The following is an 18,569-nucleotide window of genomic DNA, read 5'->3' as shown; positions in this document are numbered from 1 at the left end:
TAACCTGAAAGGCCGCTCAGCAAGGAAGAAGCTACTGCTCCAAAACCGCCATTAAAAAGCCAGACTACGGTTTTGCAACTGCACATGGGGACAAAGATCATACTTTTGTGGATATATTGAAGCAACATCTCAAGACATCAGTCAGGAAGTTAAAGCTTGGTCCGCAAATGGGTCTTCCAAATGGACAATGACCCCAAGCATACTTTCTGAGTTGTGGCAAAATGGCTTAAGGACAACAAAGTCAAGGTATTGGGAGTGGCCATCACAAAGCCCTGACCTCAATCCCATAGACAATTTGAGGGCAGAACTGAACAAGAGTGTGTGCGCAGCAAGGAGGCCTACAAACCTGACTCCAGTTACACCAGCTCTGTCAGGAGGAATGGGCCAAAATGCACCCAACTTATTGTGGGAAGCTTGTGGAAAGCTACCCAAACGTTTGACCCAAGTTAAACAATTTAAAGGCAATGCTACCAAATACTAATCGAGTGTATGGCTTGTAAACTTCTGACCCACTGGGAATGTGGATGAAATAAATAAAAAGCTGAAATAATATTATCTCTACTATTATTCTGACATTTCACATTCTTAAAATAAAGTGGTGATCCTAACTGACCTAAGACAGGGAATTTTTACACTAGGATTAAATGTCAGGAATTGTGAAAAACTGAGTTTAAATGTATTTTGGCTAAGGTGTATGTAAACTGTATGTAACACCATGAGGTTACAATGGCCTTACTCTCAAATCATTCTAGCAGTATTACAGACGTGATGAGAGTAACATTTGGTAATAGGAATGTGTCTCTCTCGTCAGGCAGGAGTGTGTGTCCAGGGAAGTGAATCCCCGGCAGGTGTTCTTTCTGCTGCTGTGAGGGGAACCCCTACTGCACCGGAGGGGTTCCCACACCTTCCTGACCTGTCATCGCCCGCCGGCAACAGGGGTGAGTGGACATGACCTTTGAACCCCATTCTTAAAAAAAAAAAACTGACTGACTGACTTACTGGTTGATTGACCTATGATCTCTTCTCCTCCCAAGTGAAAATCCGTCCCCCTCCCAGAGTGCCGTCTCTGTTGGAATATCCTGGTGTACAGTCTGCTAGCTCTGTGTGTTCTGTCGCTGACCCTGCTACTGGCTCTGTGGATGTACCGACACTTTGAAAATCACCCTACGGACATGTTGACATCAGTGAGGTGAGACCACTCCACTTCAACTAGTGCTGATCTAGGATCACGTCCCCAGGGACCATATCATCTGCTCTTAGATCACGTCCCCGAGGGACCATATCATCTGCTCTAGGATCATCGTCCCCCAGGGACCATATCATCTGTCTAGGATCACGTCCCCAGGGACCATATCATCTGCTCTAGGATCACGTCCCCAGGGACCATATCATCTGCTCTAGGATCGTCCCCAGGGACCATATCATCTGGCTTTAGGATCACGTCCCCCTGGGACTCATATCATCTGCTTAGGATCACGCCCCCAGGGACCATATCATCTGCTCTAGGATCACGTCCCCAGGACCATATCATCTGCTTTAGGATCACGTCCCCAGGGACCATATCATCTGCTTCTAGGGATCACGTCCCAGGGTACCATATCATCTGCTTCCTGAGATCACGCCCCCAGGGTTCATATCATCTGCTTTAGGATCACGCTCCCCAGGGGACCATATCATCTGCTCTAGGATCACGTCCCCAGGACCATATCTGTTTTAGGATCACGTCCCAGGGACCATCATCTGCTCTAGGAAATGCCGCCTCAGGACCATTCATCTGCTCTAGGATCACGTCCCCAGGGACCATATCATTCGCTTCTAGATCACGTCCCCAGGACCATATCATCTGGATTCAGGATCACGCCCCCCAGGGACCATATCATCTGATCTAGATCACGTCCCCTAGACCATATCATCTGCTCTAGGATCACGCCCTGTGGACCATATCATCTGTTTCTAGGATCACGTCCCCAGGGACCATATCTGCTCTAGGATCACGTCCCCCAGGGACCATATCATCTGCTCTAGGATCACGCCTCAGGGACCACATCATCTGCTTTAGGATCACGTCCCCCAGGACTCATATCATCTGCTCTAGGATCACGTCCCCAGGGACCATGGTCATCTGCTCTAGGATCACGTCCCAGGTTCATATCATCTGCTCTAGATCACGCTCCCCAGGGACCATATCATCTGCTCTAGATCACGCCTCAGGGACCATATCATCTGCTTATAGGATCACGCCCCCCAGGGACCATATCATCTGCTCTAGGATCACGCCCCAGGCTCCTCATATCATTCGCTCTAGGATCACGCTCTGTGGACCATATCATCTGCTTTAGGATCACGTCCCAGGGACCATATCATCTGCTCTAGGATCAGGTTTCAGGACCATATCATCCGCTTCTAGGATCACGCCCCCAGGGACCATATCATCTGCTTCTAGGATCACGCCCCCAGGGACCATATCATCTGCTCTAGGATCACGCCCCCAGGGACCATATCATCTGGTTTCCTAGGATCACGTCCTCTGTGACCATATCATCTGCTTTAGGATCACGTCCCCAGGGACCATATCATCTGCTCTAGGATCACGCAGGGACCATATCATCTGCTCTAGGATCAGCGTCCCCAGGGACCATATCATCTGCTCTAGGATCACGTCCCCAGGGACCATATCATCTGCTCTAGGATCAGTCCCCCAGGGACCAGTTATCATCTGCTCTAGGATCACGTCCCCAGGGACCCGTATCATCTGCTCTAGGATCCGTCCCCCAGGGACCATATCATCTGCTTTTAGGATCACGTCCCCCTGGGACCTTATCATCTGCTTTAGGATCACGTCCCCAGGGACCATATCATCTGCTTTAGGATCACGTCCCCAGGGACCATATCATTTTCGTTTCTAGGAAATGGCCTCAGGCCATATCATCTGCTTCTTCTTTAGGATCACGTCCCCAGGGACCATATCATCTGCTCTAGGATCACGCCCTCAGGGAATTTCATCTGCTCTAGGTATCACGTCCCCAGGGACCATATCATCTGCTTCTAGGATCACGTCCCCCAGGGACCATATCATCTGCTCTAGGATCAAGTCCCCCGGGACCATATCATCTGCTCTAGGATCACGTCCCCAGGGACCATATCATCTGCTCTAGGATCCGTCCCCCAGGAGACCATATCATCTGCTTTAGGATCACGTCCCCCTGGGACCATATCATCTGCTTTAGGATCACGTCCCCCAGGGACCATATCATCTGCTCTAGGATCACGTCCCCCAGGGACCATATCATCTGCTCTAGGATCACGTCCCCAGGGACCATATCATCTGCTTTAGGATCACGTCCCCCAGGGACCATATCATCTTATTGCTGATCTAGGATCACGTCCCCCAGGGACCATATCATCTGCTTTAGGATCAGGTTCCCCTGGGACCATATCATCTGCTCTAGGATCTGCCCTAGGACCATATCATCTGCTCTAGGATCACGTCCCCAGGACCATATCATCTGCTCTAGGATCACGTCCCCAGGACCACTGCTTTAGGATCACGTCCCCAAGGGACCATATCATCTGCTTTTAGGATCACGTCCCCAAGGGACCATATCATCTGCTCTAGGATCACGTCCCCCAGGGACCATATCATCTGATTCTAGGATCACGCCCCAGGGACAATATCATCTGCTTTAGGATCAGTCCCAAGGACCATATCATCTGCTTTAGGATCACGCTCTCTAGGTACCATATCATCTGCTTTAGGATCAGGTTCCCCTGGGACCATATCATCTGCTTTAGGATCACGCTTTCAGGGACCATATCATCTGCTCTCTCTAGGATCACGTCCCCCCTAGGGACCATATCATCTGCTTTAGGATCACGTCCCCCAGGGACCATATCATCTGCTCTAGGATCCCGTCCCCCAGGGACCTTCATATCATCTGCTCTAGGATCCGTCCCCAGTGGACCATATCATCTGCTCTAGGATCACGTCCCCAGGGACCATATCATCTGCTCTAGGATCCGTCCCCAGGGACCATATCCTCTGCTTCTAGGATCACGTCCCCCAGGGACCATATCATCTGCTCTAGGATCACGTCCCCCAGGGACCATATCATCTGCTTTAGGATCACGTCCCCCAGGACCATATCATCTGCTCTAGGATCACGTCCCCCAGGGACCATATCATCTGTCTGGATCACGTCCCCAGGGACCATATCATCTGCTCTAGGATCACGTCCCCCCAGGGACCATATCATCTGCTCTCCGGGATCACGTCCCCCAGGGACCATATCATCTGCTCTAGGATCACGTCCCCAGGGGACCATATCATCCACTCTACATCTCGTGCTGCCATTATCTGCTCTAGGATCACGTCCCCCAGGGACCATATCATCTGCTCTAGGATCACGTACCCCCAGGGACCATATCATCTGCTCTAGGATCACGTCCCCCAGGGACCATATCATCTGCTCTAGGATCACGTCCCCCAGGGACCATATCATCTGCTCTAGGATCACGTCCCCACGACCATATCATCGCTTTAGGATCACGTCCCCCAGGGACCATATCATCTGCTCTAGGACTTGTCACGTCCCCAAGGACCATATCATCTGCTTTAGGATCCGTCCCCCCAGGGACCATATCATCTAAGCTCCCAGGATCACGTCCCCAGGGACCCACATGATCATCTGCTTGCGAGGGATCCGTCCGCCAGGGACCATATCATCTGCTCTAGGGATCACGTCCCCAGGGACCATATCATCTGCTCTAGGATCAGGTTCCCCAGGGACCATATCATCTGCTCTAGGATCACGTCCCCCAAGGACCATATCATCTGCTTTGGGATCCGTCCCCAGGACCATATCATCTGCTCTAGGATCCTCCCCCAGGGACCATATCATCTGCTCTAGGATCACGTCCCCCAGGGACCATTCATCTGCTCTAGGATCCGTCCCCCAGGGACCATTCCTCTGCTCTAGGATCACGTCCCCAAGGACCAGTATCATCTGCTCTAGGATCCGTCCCCAAGGACCACCTCATCTGCTCTAGGATCACGTCCCCCAGGGACCATTCATCTGCTCTAGGATCACGTCCCCAGGGACCATTCATCTGCTTTAGGATCACGTCCCCCAGGGACCATATCATCTGCTCTAGGATCCGTCCCCAGGGACCATTCCATCTGCTTTAGGATCACGTCCCCCAGGGACCATATCATCTGAAAGAATTCTTTATTCATTATGATTCTATATCAGCACAAACAAGACAGTTTCTGAAATTGTGTTTACACAGGCAGCCCAATTCTGATCTCTTGCATAATTACTTGGCAAAAGATCTGATTTTGTTAAAAGAACAATTATTGGCAAAGGATCACAGCCAAACACCTACGCATAAAGAAGGTCAAGGAAAGTATCAGAGAATTGATGGAATGTGATATGAATTGATGGAATGTGATATGGAATTGATGGAATGTGATATGGAATTGATGGAATGTGATATGGAATTGATGGAATGTGATATGGAATTTGATGGAATGTGATGGAATTGATGGAATGTGATATGGAATTGATGGAATGTGATATGGAATTAATGGAATGTGATATGGAATTAATGGAATGTGATATGGAATTAATGGAATGTGATATGGAATTGTTCATCAGGTTGTAGTGCTTTCTCCCTCTCTCTGTCTGTGTGTCAGGACCCCGGGCAAACCCCTCCCTCTCCCATGGTGGGGCTGAAGCCTCTGCAGTTACTGGAGGTGAAGGCTAGGGGGCGCTTCGGCTGTGTGTGGAAGGCCCAACTGATGAGTGAATATGTGGCTGTGAAGATCTTCCCTGTTCAGGTAAGAGAGTCTGGGGTTTATGAGATTGACGATACTGTATTGCTGTGGAGGAAACCATGTTCCATCTGCAGAAGTACAGTTGCTAGTTACAGATTTTGTATATATTATTGCCTGTTTTCTGTGTAGACCTACAAAACATAAAAATCAGACCACGTTTCAAAGCACAGTTGAGGATGTACCATCACTCCTATGAACAATGTCACCTTCCGGAGACATTTGAAACCCCACCTCTTTAAGGAATACCTGGGATAGGATAAAGCAATCCTTCTACCCCCCCCACACACAGCGGAGTCACTCACCACCTTCCGGAGACATTTGAAACCCCCCACCTCTTTAAGGAATACCGGAGTAGGATAAAGTAATCCTTCTACCCCCCCACCCCCCCTCACACACAGCGGATTCGCTCACCACCTTCCGGAGACATTTGAAACCCCACCTCTTTAAGGAATACCTGGGATAGGATAAAGTAATCCTTCTACCCCCCCCACACAGCGGAGTCGCTCACCACCTTCCGGAGACATTTGAAACCCCACCTCTTTAAGGAATACCTGGGATAGGATAAAGTAACTCCTTCTACCCCCCACACCCCAAACAAATAAAAAATAAAAAAATTGCTAAAGTGGTTATCCCACTGGCTATAGGTTGAATGCATCTTTGTGAGTCGCTCTGGTCTAGAGCGTCTGCTAAATGACTAAATGTGCCCCTTGAGCAAGGCACTTAACCCTAATTGCTCCTGTAAGTCGCTCTGGATAAGAGCGTCTGCTAAATGACTAAAATGTAAAATATTAGGGAAGGGGACACCTAGTCAGTTGTTCAACTGAATGCATTCAACCAAAATATGTCTTCCACATTTAACCCAAACCCTCTGAATCAGACGTCCACATCATCGTGCCCAGGGAACAGTTGTTGTTCGGGTTAACTGCCTTGCTCAAGGGCAGCGGCCTTAGATTTTTTCCACCTTGCCGGGTCGGGATTCGAACCAGCAACCTTTCCGTTACTGGCCCAACGCTCTTAACCGCTAGGCTACCTGATGTACCTTGTAGGGCTGGGAATTGCCAAGGACCTCACGATACGATATTATCACATGACTTCGTGAGGGAAAAAGTATTTGATCCCCTGCTGATTTTTGTACATTTGCCCACTGACAAAGAAATGATCAGTCTATAATTTTAATGGTAGGTTTATTTGAATAGTGAGAGACAGAATAACAACAAAAAAATCCAGAAAATCGCATGTCAAAAATGTTATAAATTGATTTGCATTTTAATGAGGGAAATATGTATTTGACCCCCTCTTAATCAGAAGATTTCTGGCTCCCAGGTGTCTTTTATACGGGTAACTGAGCTGAGATTAGGAGCACACTCTTACGGGGAGTGCTCCTAATCTCAGCTTGTTACCTGTATAAAAGACACCTGTCCACAAGCGAAATCAATCAATCAGATTCCAAACTCTCCACCATGGCCAAGACCAAAGAGCTCTCCAAGGATGTCAGGGACAAAGATTGTAGACCTACACAAGGCTAGAATGGGCTACAAGACCATCGCCAAGCAGCTTGGTGAGAAGGTGACAACAGTTGGTGCGATTATTCGCGCAATGGAAGAAACACAAAAGAACTGTCAATCTCCTCGGCCTGGGGCTCCCATGCAAGATCTCACCCGTGGAGTTGCAATGATCATGAGGAACGGTGAGGAATCAGCCCAGAACTACACGGGAGGATCTTGTCAATGATCTCAAGGCAGCTGGGACCATAGTCACCAAGAAAACAATTGGTAACACACTACGCCGTGAAGGACTGAAATCCTGCAGCGCCCGCAAGGTCCCCCTGCTCAAGAAAGCACATATACAGGGCCGTCTCCGAAGTTTGCCAATGAACATCTGAATGATTCAGAGGAGAACTGGGTGAAAGTGTTGTGGTCAGATGAGACCAAAATCGAGCTCTTTGGCATCAACTCAACTCGCCGTGTTTGGAGGAGGAGAATGCTGCCTATGATCCCAAGAACACCATCCCCACCGTCAAACATGGAGGTGGAAACATTATGCTTTGGGGGTGTTTTTCTGCTAAGGGGACAGGACAACTTCATCGCAACAAAGGGACGATGGACGGCGCCGTGTACCGTCAAATCTTGGGTGAGAACCTCCTTCCCTCAGCCAGGGCATTGAAAATGGGTCGTGGATGGGTATTCCAGCATGACAATGACCCAAAACACACGCCCAAGGCAACAAAGGAGTGGCTCAAGAAGAAGCACATTAAGGTCCTGGAGTGGCCTAGCCAGTCTCCAGACCTTAATCCCATAGAAAATCTGTGGAGGCAGCTGAAGGTTCGAGTTGCTAAACGTCAGCCTCGAAACCTTAATGACTTGGAGAAGATCTGCAAAGAGAGTGGAACAAAATCCCTCCTGAGATGTGTGTGCAAACCTGGTGGCCAACTACAAGAAACGTCTGACCTCTGTGATTACCAACAAGGGTTTTGCCACCAAGTACTAAGTCATGTTTTGCAGAGGGGTCAAATACTTATTTCCCTCATTAAAATGCAAATCAATTTATAACATTTTTTACATGCGTTTTTCTGGATTTTTTGTTGTTATTCTGTCTCTCACTGTTCAAATAAAACTACTCATTAAAATTATAGACTGATCATGTCTTTGTCAGTGGGCAAACGTACAAAATCAGCAGGGGAACAAATACTTTTTCCCTCAATGTAGGTGCTGTATTGCGATTCGACACTGTGATTGTATTGTTATTTGATGTTCCTAACATATTGCTCACAATATGTCTGCTGTAGACGAGAGAGAGTGTGGGAACATGAGTTTTTATCAGTCATGGAAATAAAAGATAGAGAAACAAGCTATAGGAAGAAAAATAATGGAATTCTGGCTCTCACCTCATCCACACTTCTGATTAGTTCTTTGAATATATGACTTGGTTTTTCTCCAACTCTGTACTGTTGATCGTTCAGAAATAAGATATTTAGGCCTACATATCATGCATATTCCCTATATAGTGCACTACTTTTGACTAGTGGCCTATCGGCTCTGGTCAAAAGTAGTGGACTATTTAGGAATACAGTGATATTTGGGACGTAGGTCTGGAAACTTCTGGAACATTCTTGTGCTGAAGCCAAGAGAAGAATCTCCCCCTCGACGGAATGATCACATCTTGGTTTGTAGAAAGTGCCAATTCCCAACTCTAACAGATGTGTCCCAGCGCAGTCCAGAGTCAAAACGATCTTTCTTGATCAATCTATTCCAACCAACAGTATGGTTGAAGGAAACCGGGCTGTAGGCTGTCTATCATGCAGAAAAATAGATAATAATAATAATAAGCCGTTTAGCAGACGCTTTTATCCAAAGCGACTTAAAGTCATGTGGGCGCATACATTTTTACGTATGGGTGGTCCCGGGATCGACCCCACTACCCTGGCGTTACAAGCGCCATGCTCTACCACAGGACCACATTGGAAGACTAAATAAGGCCTTGCTCACCAGAATGCCATAAATAATAGAATGACTGCTTCAATTTAGTTGACATCAGTAAAGTTTTCTGTGTCATATCTCTGCTTCTTTTGCGGGCAATGATGTTTAGGGACCGGGAGAAAAATCTGACAGATTTTCTGTGCAGAATTTCCAAATTACATCAGTTTGACCGGTTGTAAGGACATACAGTGGGGGGAAAAAAGTATTTAGTCAGCCATAATTGTGCAAGTTCTCCAACTTAAAAAGATGAGAGAGGCCTGTAATTTTCATCATGGGTACACCGTGAACTATGACAGACAAATTGAGAAAAAAATTCCAGAAAATCACATTGTAGGATTTTTTATGAATTTATTTGCAAATTATGGTGGAAAATAAGTATTTGGTCACCTACAAACAAGCAAGATTTCTGGCTCTCACAGACCTGTAACTTCTTCTTTAAAAGGCTCCTCTGTCCTCCACTCGTTACCTGTATTAATGGCACCTGTTTGAACTTGTTATCAGTATAAAGATACCTGTCCACAACCTCAAACAGTCACCTCCCAAACTCCACTATGGCCAAGACCAAAGAGCTGTCAAAGGACACCAGAAACAAAATTGTAGACCTGCACCAGGCTGGGAAGACTGGATCTGCAATAGGTAAGCAGCTTGGTTTGAAGAAATCAACTGTGGGAGCAATTATTAGGAAATGGAAGACATACAAGAGCACTGATAATCTCCCTCGATCTGGGGCTCCACGCAAGATCTCACCCCATGGGGTCAAAATGATCACAAGAACGGTGAGCAAAAATCCCAGAACCACACGGGGGACCGAGTGAATGACCTTTAGGAGCTGGGACCAAAGTAACAAAGCCTACCATCAGTAACACCTACGCCGCCAGGGACTCAAATCCTGCAATGCAAGACGTGTCCCCCTGCTTAAGCCAGTACATGTCCAGGCCCGTCTGAAGTTTGCTAGAGTGCATTTGGATGATCCAGAAGAGGATTGGGAGAATGTCATATGGTCAGATGAAACCAAAATAGAACTTTTTTGGTAAAAACTCAACTCGTCGTGTTTGGAGGACAAAGAATGCTGAGTTGCATCCAAAGAACACCATACCTACTGTGAAGCATGGGGGTGGAAACATCATGCTTTGGGGCTGTTTTTTCAGCAAAGGGACCAGGGACGACTGATCCGTGTAAAGGAAAGAATGAATGGGGCCATGTATCGTGAGATTTTGGTGAAAACCTCCTACCATCACCAAGAGCATTGAAGATGAAACGTGGCTGGGTCTTTCAGCATGACAATGATCCCAAACACACCGCCCGGAGCAACGAAGGAGTGGCTTCGTAGAGCATTTCATGGTCCTGGAGTGGCCTAGCCAGTCTCCAGATCTCAACCCCATAGACAATCTTTGGAGGGAGTTGAAAGTCTGTGTTGCCCAGTGACAGCCCCAAAACATCACTGCTCTAGAGGGAGATCTGCATGGAGGAATGGGCCAAAATACCAGCAACAGTGTGTGAAAGCCTTGTGAAGACTTACAGAAAACGTTTGACCTGTGTCATTGCCAACAAAGGGTATATAACAAAGTATTGAGAAACTTTTGTTATTGACCAAATACTTATTTTCCACCATAATTTGCAAATAAATTCATTAAAATCCTACAATGTGATTTTCTGGAATTTTTTTCTCATTTTGTCTGTCATAGTTGACGTGTACCTATGATGAAAATTACAGGCCTCTCTCATCTTTTTAAGTTGGAGAACTTGCACAATTGGTGGCTGACTAAATACTTTTTTCCCCACTGTAGAAAGCTGTGAAAACGACCCAACATGTTTCTGATCAGATTTCAGTTCGGTTTGGACGCATGTCCAGGTATCAGTTTCAATTTAGCCCATCTGGAACAGCAGGCTACAGTTCCCCTTGACGTGCCATAGGCCTATTTGAAGTCCCCGTCTTGTCACTTGTCGAATTTGTATAGCGCCTCACAATCACCACAGATAACACAGCAGACACTGCTATCAATCCTGTTTACCACTTCACCAAATCATTCACAACATCACTGTTCTGGCCCTCCCCTTCTCCCAAACTTTTAACTCTCCATTTCACAGCTTTTCTCTTTATTCAATTCAACTCTGACATTGTCCTTTTTTTGCCTCAGTGGATCGATCGTAACTGTTTCTGCCCGTTTCCCAAAAAGCGTTTGGCGTGTTTTAGTTAGACCCTAAAGCTCAGGCTTACTCACTAATGTCAGATAGCATCAAATAATGAAAGACAAACCTCATTCTAGCCTATACTGTAGATAGAAATTGAACAAGAATGATTGTTTTCTCTTTATTCAACCCGCCCTTCACCCCCCCCGCTGTTCTTCCACACTATGTAATGACCCTAAACCCTCCCGCCCTGCGGAAATAACCATGGGGACTGCGGGTTATAGGGTCAACCACGGGGACTGCGGGTTATAGGGTCAACCACGGGGACTGCGGGTTATAGGGTCAACCACGGGGACTGCGGGTTATGAGTCAACCACGGGGACTGCGGGTTATGGGTCAACCACGGGATCCGGTTATGGGTCAACCACGGGGACTGCGGGTTATGAGTCAACCACGGGACTGCGGGTTTGGTCAACCACGGGACTCGCGGGTTATGGGTCAACCACGGGGACTGCGGGTTATGAGTCAACCCGCAGCTCACTAACACACACACACACACACACAAAATATGGATGGGCAATTTGAAATATTTTCACTATTTGAATAATATCCTTAAAAAAAAAAATATCTGATATCCGGATAGTCTAAATACATGTGGTTTGTATGTAACATTTTTGTCAGAGAGGGGTGCTGCTCTGCTTGGGCAACAGGGCGGGGGAAGGGGCTTGTGCTGTGGAGGGAGGAGTAGGTATACTAGTGCTAGTCAGACCAACATGTTGCTGCCATAGGTTATCTATCATACCATCTGGTGGTGCCTGTCTTGACTGCATCCAATCGATGTAAAGAAGCTAGCTGCGCTAGTTAGCCAGCTAAGTTAGCCAACTAGCTAGCAAGGCTAATGGAGGCTATTTTTCTGCACTCCCCGTCCTTGTCTACAACAACTGCATTCAGATTAAACAGCAGCCCGCCTGTTGTTCGTTGTTGTTCCTTCTCATTAATGTGGCTTCATTCGGTGCTTTTATATCCCATTTTACATATTAGAAATATAAAAAATAATCCTGAAGCAACAGGAAATGTGAATTATTATGTAAATTATAATTAATGGACATTTTTGTAGGGGATGATACATTTTCTGTTAGGGCAAATCAAGTCTGACATTTCTAAGTGGAAATTGCACTAGAAGGCTTTTTAAAACTCAAATACACTACAAGTTTGCATTTTCCTGCTGTACAGGAAAATTCTCAGCAACAAAAGTCTGGTCAAATTAAGATCCTACATCTGACTGTTAGTGTTAATTTGATTGCCATGACAACAAGCTACATGGGTGAAACTTGTGCAGGTTACCGGTATGTCTTTTATGGAGCGCACGTCATAAAACAACATTCAAAAGTTTGTTTTATTAAATTTAGAATGTCAAATGTCATGGTATAAACTTATGTATATAGAGAAGCTGATTAAACAGCATGATCATTACACAGGTGCACCTTGTGCTGGGGACCATAAAAGGCCACTCTAAAATGTGCAGTTTTGTCACACAACACAATGCCACAGATGTCTCAAGTTTTGAGGGCTCTTGCAGGACTGCTGACTGCAGGAACATCCAACGCACCAGAGCTGTTGCCAGATAATATAATGTTAATTTCTCTACCATAAGCCGCCTCCAACATCGTTTTAGAGAATTTGGCAGAATGTCCAACCGGCCTCACAACCGCAGACCACGTGTAACAGTCCTCTGTCTTCTCTACAGTACTGGATACACCTGTCCTCTGTCTTCTCTACAGTACTGGATACACCTGTCCTCTGTCTTCACCACAGTACTGGATACACCTGTCTTCTTCTCTGTCTTCACTACAGTACTGGATACACCTGTCCTCTGTCTTCTCTACAGCACTGGATACACCTGTCCTCTGTCTTCTCTACAGTACTGGATACACCTGTCCTCTGTCTTCTCTACAGTACTGGATACACCTGTCCTCTGTCTTCATCACAGTACTGGATACACCTGTCTTCACTACAGTACTGGATACACCTGTCCTCTGTCTTCTCTACAGTACTGGATACACCTGTCCTATGTCTTCTCTACAGTACTGGATACACCTGTCCTCTGTCTTCATCACAGTACTGGATACACCTGTCTTCACTACAGTACTGGATACACCTGTCCTCTGTCTTCTCTACAGTACTGGATACACCTGTCCTCTGTCTTCTCTACAGTACTGGATACACCTGTCCTCTGTCTTCATCACAGTACTGGATACACCTATCCTCTGTCTTCTCTACAGTACTGGATACACCTGTCCTCTGTCTTCTCTACAGTACTGGATACACCTGTCCTCTGTCTTCTCTACAGTACTGTACTGGATACACCTGTCCTCTGTCTTCTCTACAGTACTGGATACACCTGTCCTCTGTCTTCTCTACAGTACTGGATACACCTGTCCTCTGTCTTCTCTACAGTACTGGATACACCTGTCCTCTGTCTTCTCTACAGTACTGGATACACCTGTCCTCTGTCTTCTCTACAGTACTGGATACACCTGTCCTCTGTCTTCACTACAGTACTGGATACACCTGTCCTCTGTCTTCTCTACAGTACTGTACTGGATACACCTGTCCTCTGTCTTCTCTACAGTACTGGATACACCTGTCCTCTGTCTTCTCTACAGTACTGGATACACCTGTCCTCTGTCTTCTCTACAGTACTGGATACACCTGTCCTCTGTCTTCTCTACAGTACTGGATACACCTGTCCTCTGTCTTCTCTACAGTACTGGATACACCTGTCCTCTGTCTTCACTACAGTACTGGATACACCTGTCCTCTGTCTTCTCTACAGTACTGGATACACCTGTCCTCTGTCTTCTCTACAGTACTGGATACACCTGTCCTCTGTCTTCTATACAGTACTGGATACACCCTGTCCTCTGTCTTCTCTACAGTACTGGATACACCTGTCCTCTGTCTTCTCTACAGTACTGGATACACCTGTCCTCTGTCTTCACTACAGTACTGGATACACTTGTCCTCTGTCTTCATCACAGTACTGGATACACCTGTCCTCTGTCTTCTCTACAGTACTGGATACACCTGTCCTCTGTCTTCTCACAGTACTGGATACACCTGTCCTCTGTCTTCTCTACAGTACTGGATACACCTGTCCTCTGTCTTCTCTACAGTACTGGATACACCTGTCCTCTGTCTTCTCTACAGTACTGGATACACCTGTCCTCTGCTTCTCACAGTACTGGATACACCTGTCCTCTGTCTTCCCTCTACAGTACTGGATACACCTGTCCTCTGCACTGGATACACCTGTCCTCTGTCTTCTCTACAGTACTGGATACACCTGTCCTCTGTCTTCACTACAGTACTGGATACACCTGTCCTCTGTCCTCTGTCTTCACTACAGTACTGGATACACCTGTCCTCTGTCCTCTGTCTTCTCTACAGTACTGGATACACCTGTCCTCTGTCTTCACTACAGTACTGGATACACCTGTCCTCTGTCTTCACTACAGTACTGGATACACCTGTCCTCTGTCTTCTATACAGTACTGGATACACCTGCCCCTGTCTTCACTACAGTACTGGATACACCTGTCCTCTGTCTTCTCTACAGTACTGGATACACCTGTCCTCTGTCTTCTCACAGTACTGGATACACCTGTCCTCTGTCTTCTCTACAGTACTGGATACACCTGTCCTCTGTCTTCTCTACAGTACTGGATACACCTGTCCTCTGTCTTCACTACAGTACTGGATACACCTGTCCTCTGTCTTCTCTACAGTACTGGATACACCTGTCCTCTGTCTTCATCACAGTACTGGATACACCTGTCCTCTGTCTTCTATACAGTACTGGATACACCTGTCCTCTGTCTTCTATACAGTACTGGATACACCTGTCCTCTGTCTTCTCTACAGTACTGGATACACCTGTCCTCTGTCTTCTCTACAGTACTGGATACACCTGTCCTCTGTCTTCATCACAGTACTGGATACACCTGTCCTTCACTACAGTACTGGATACACCTGTCCTCTGTCTTCTCTACAGTACTGGATACACCTGTCCTCTGTCTTCTCTACAGTACTGGATACACCTGTCTTCTCTACAGTACTGGATACACCTGTCCTCTGTCTTCTCTACAGTACTGGATACACCTGTCCTCTGTCTTCTCTACAGTACTGGATACACCTGTCCCTCTGTCTTCTCTACAGTACTGGATACACCTGTCCTCTGTCTTCATCACAGTACTGGATACACCTGTCCTCTGTCTTCTCTACAGTACTGGATACACCTGTCCTCTGTCTTCATCACAGTACTGGATACACCTGTCCTCTGTCTTCTCTACAGTACTGGATACACCTGTCTTCTCTACAGTACTGGATACACCTGTCCTCTGTCTTCATCACAGTACTGGATACACCTGTCCTCTGTCTTCTCTACAGTACTGGATACACCTGTCCTCTGTCTTCTCTACAGTACTGGATACACCTGTCCTCTGTCTTCTCTACAGTACTGGATACACCTGTCCTCTGTCTTCTCTACAGTACTGGATACACCTGTCCTCTGTCTTCTCTACAGTACTGGATACACCTGTCCTCTGTCTTCTCTACAGTACTGGATACACCTGTCCTCTGTCTTCACTACAGTACTGGATACACCTGTCTTCACTACAGTACTGGATACACCTGTCCTCTGTCTTCTCTACAGTACTGGATACACCTGTCCTCTGTCTTCTCTACAGTACTGGATACACCTGTCCTCTGTCTTCTCTACAGTACTGGATACACCTGTCCTCTGTCTTCTCTACAGTACTGGATACACCTGTCCTCTGTCTTCTCTACAGTACTGGATACACCTGTCCTCTGTCTTCTCTACAGTACTGGATACACCTGTCCTCCGTCTTCATCACAGTACTGGATACACCTGTCCTCTGTCTTCTCTACAGTACTGGATACACCTGTCCTCTGTCTTCTCTACAGTACTGGATACACCTGTCCTCTGTCTTCTCTACAGTACTGGATACACCTGTCCTCTGTCTTCTCTACAGTACTGGATACACCTGTCCTCTGTCTTCTCTACAGTACTGGATACACCTGTCCTCTGTCTTCTCTACAGTACTGGATACACCTGTCCTCTGTCTTCACTACAGTACTGGATACACCTGTCCTCTGTCTTCACTACAGTACTGGATACACCTGTCCTCTGTCTTCTCTACAGTACTGGATACACCTGTCCTCTGTCTTCTCTCACAGTACTGGATACACCTGTCCTCTGTCTTCACTACAGTACTGGATACACCTGTCCTCTGTCTTCTCTACAGTACTGGATACACTTCCTCTGTCCTCTGTCTTCACTACAGTACTGGATACACCTGTCCTCTGTCTTCACTACAGTACTGGATACACCTGTCCTCTGTCTTCTCTACAGTACTGGATACACCTGTCCTCTGTCCTCTGTCTTCACTACAGTACTGGATACACCTGTCCTCTGTCTTCACTACAGTACTGGATACACCTGTCCTCTGTCTTCTCTACAGTACTGGATACACCTGTCCTCTGTCTTCACTACAGTACTGGATACACCTGTCCTCTGTCTTCACTACAGTACTGGATACACCTGTCCTCTGTCTTCTCTACAGTACTGGATACACCTGTCCTCTGTCTTCACCACAGTACTGGATACACCTGTCCTCTGTCTTCACTAGAGTACTGGATACACCTGTCCTCTGTCTTCTCTACAGTACTGGATACACCTGTCCTCTGTCTTCACTACAGTACTGGATACACCTGTCCTCTGTCTTCTCTACAGTACTGGATACACCTGTCCTCTGTCTTCACTACAGTACTGGATACACCTGTCCTCTGTCTTCTCTACAGTACTGGATACACCTGTCCTCTGTCTTCACTACAGTACTGGATACACCTGTCCTCTGTCTTCACCACAGTACTGGATACACCTGTCCTCTGTCTTCACCACAGTACTGGATACACCTGTCCTCTGTCTTCACCACAGTACTGGATACACCTGTCCTCTGTCTTCTCTACAGTACTGGATACACCTGTCCTCTGTCTTCTCTACAGTACTGGATACACCTGTCCTCTGTCTTCCACTACAGTACTGGATACACCTGTCCTCTGTCTTCTCTACAGTACTGGATACACCTGTCCTCTGTCTTCTCTACAGTACTGGATACACCTGTCCTCTGTCTTCTCTACAGTACTGGATACACCTGTCCTCTGTCTTCTCTACAGTACTGGATACACCTGTCTTCACTACAGTACTGGATACACCTGTCCTCTGTCTTCTCTACAGTACTGGATACACCTGTCCTCTGTCTTCTCTACAGTACTGGATACACCTGTCCTCTGTCTTCTCTACAGTACTGGATACACCTGTCCCCTTTTTCACTACAGTACTGGATACACCTGTCCTCTGTCTTCTCTACAGTACTGGATACACCTGTCCTCTGTCTTCTCTACAGTACTGGATACACCTGTCCTCTGTCTTCTCTACAGTACTGGATACACCTGTCCTCTGTCTTCTCTACAGTACTGGATACACCTGTCCTCTGTCTTCTCTACAGTACTGGATACACCTGTCCTCTGTCTTCTCTACAGTACTGGATACACCTGTCCTCTGTCTTCTCTACAGTACTGGATACACCTGTCCCTCTGTCTTCACTACAGTACTGGATACACCTGTCCTCTGTCTTCTCTACAGTACTGGATACACCTGTCCTCTGTCTTCACTACAGTACTGGATACACCTGTCCTCTGTCTTCTCTACAGTACTGGATACACCTGTCCTCTGTCTTCTCTACAGTACTGGATACACCTGTCCTCTGTCTTCTCTACAGTACTGGATACACCTGTCCTCTGTCTTCTCTACAGTACTGGATACACCTGTCCTCTGTCTTCACTACAGTACTGGATACACCTGTCCTCTGTCTTCTCTACAGTACTGGATACACCTGTCCTCTGTCTTCTCTACAGTACTGGATACACCTGTCCTCTGTCTTCTCTACAGTACTGGATACACCTGTCCTCTGTCTTCTCTACAGTACTGGATACACCTGTCCTCTGTCTTCTCTACAGTACTGGATACACCTGTCCTCTGTCTTCAC

General features: G+C 46.8%; 1 pseudogene; it reads left to right on the top strand.

Moving 5' to 3' along the window:
• The first annotated feature begins 811 nt into the window (after positions 1-811).
• The window catches only part of LOC121555480, a 68,854-nt pseudogene continuing 51,096 nt past the window's right edge, over positions 812-18,569 (top strand).

The sequence above is a fragment of the Coregonus clupeaformis genome, unplaced genomic scaffold (genome assembly GCF_020615455.1).
Source record: "Coregonus clupeaformis isolate EN_2021a unplaced genomic scaffold, ASM2061545v1 scaf0531, whole genome shotgun sequence".
NCBI classification, from domain to species: Eukaryota; Metazoa; Chordata; class Actinopteri; order Salmoniformes; family Salmonidae; genus Coregonus; species Coregonus clupeaformis.
This window is presented reverse-complemented; position numbering and strand designations above follow the sequence as displayed.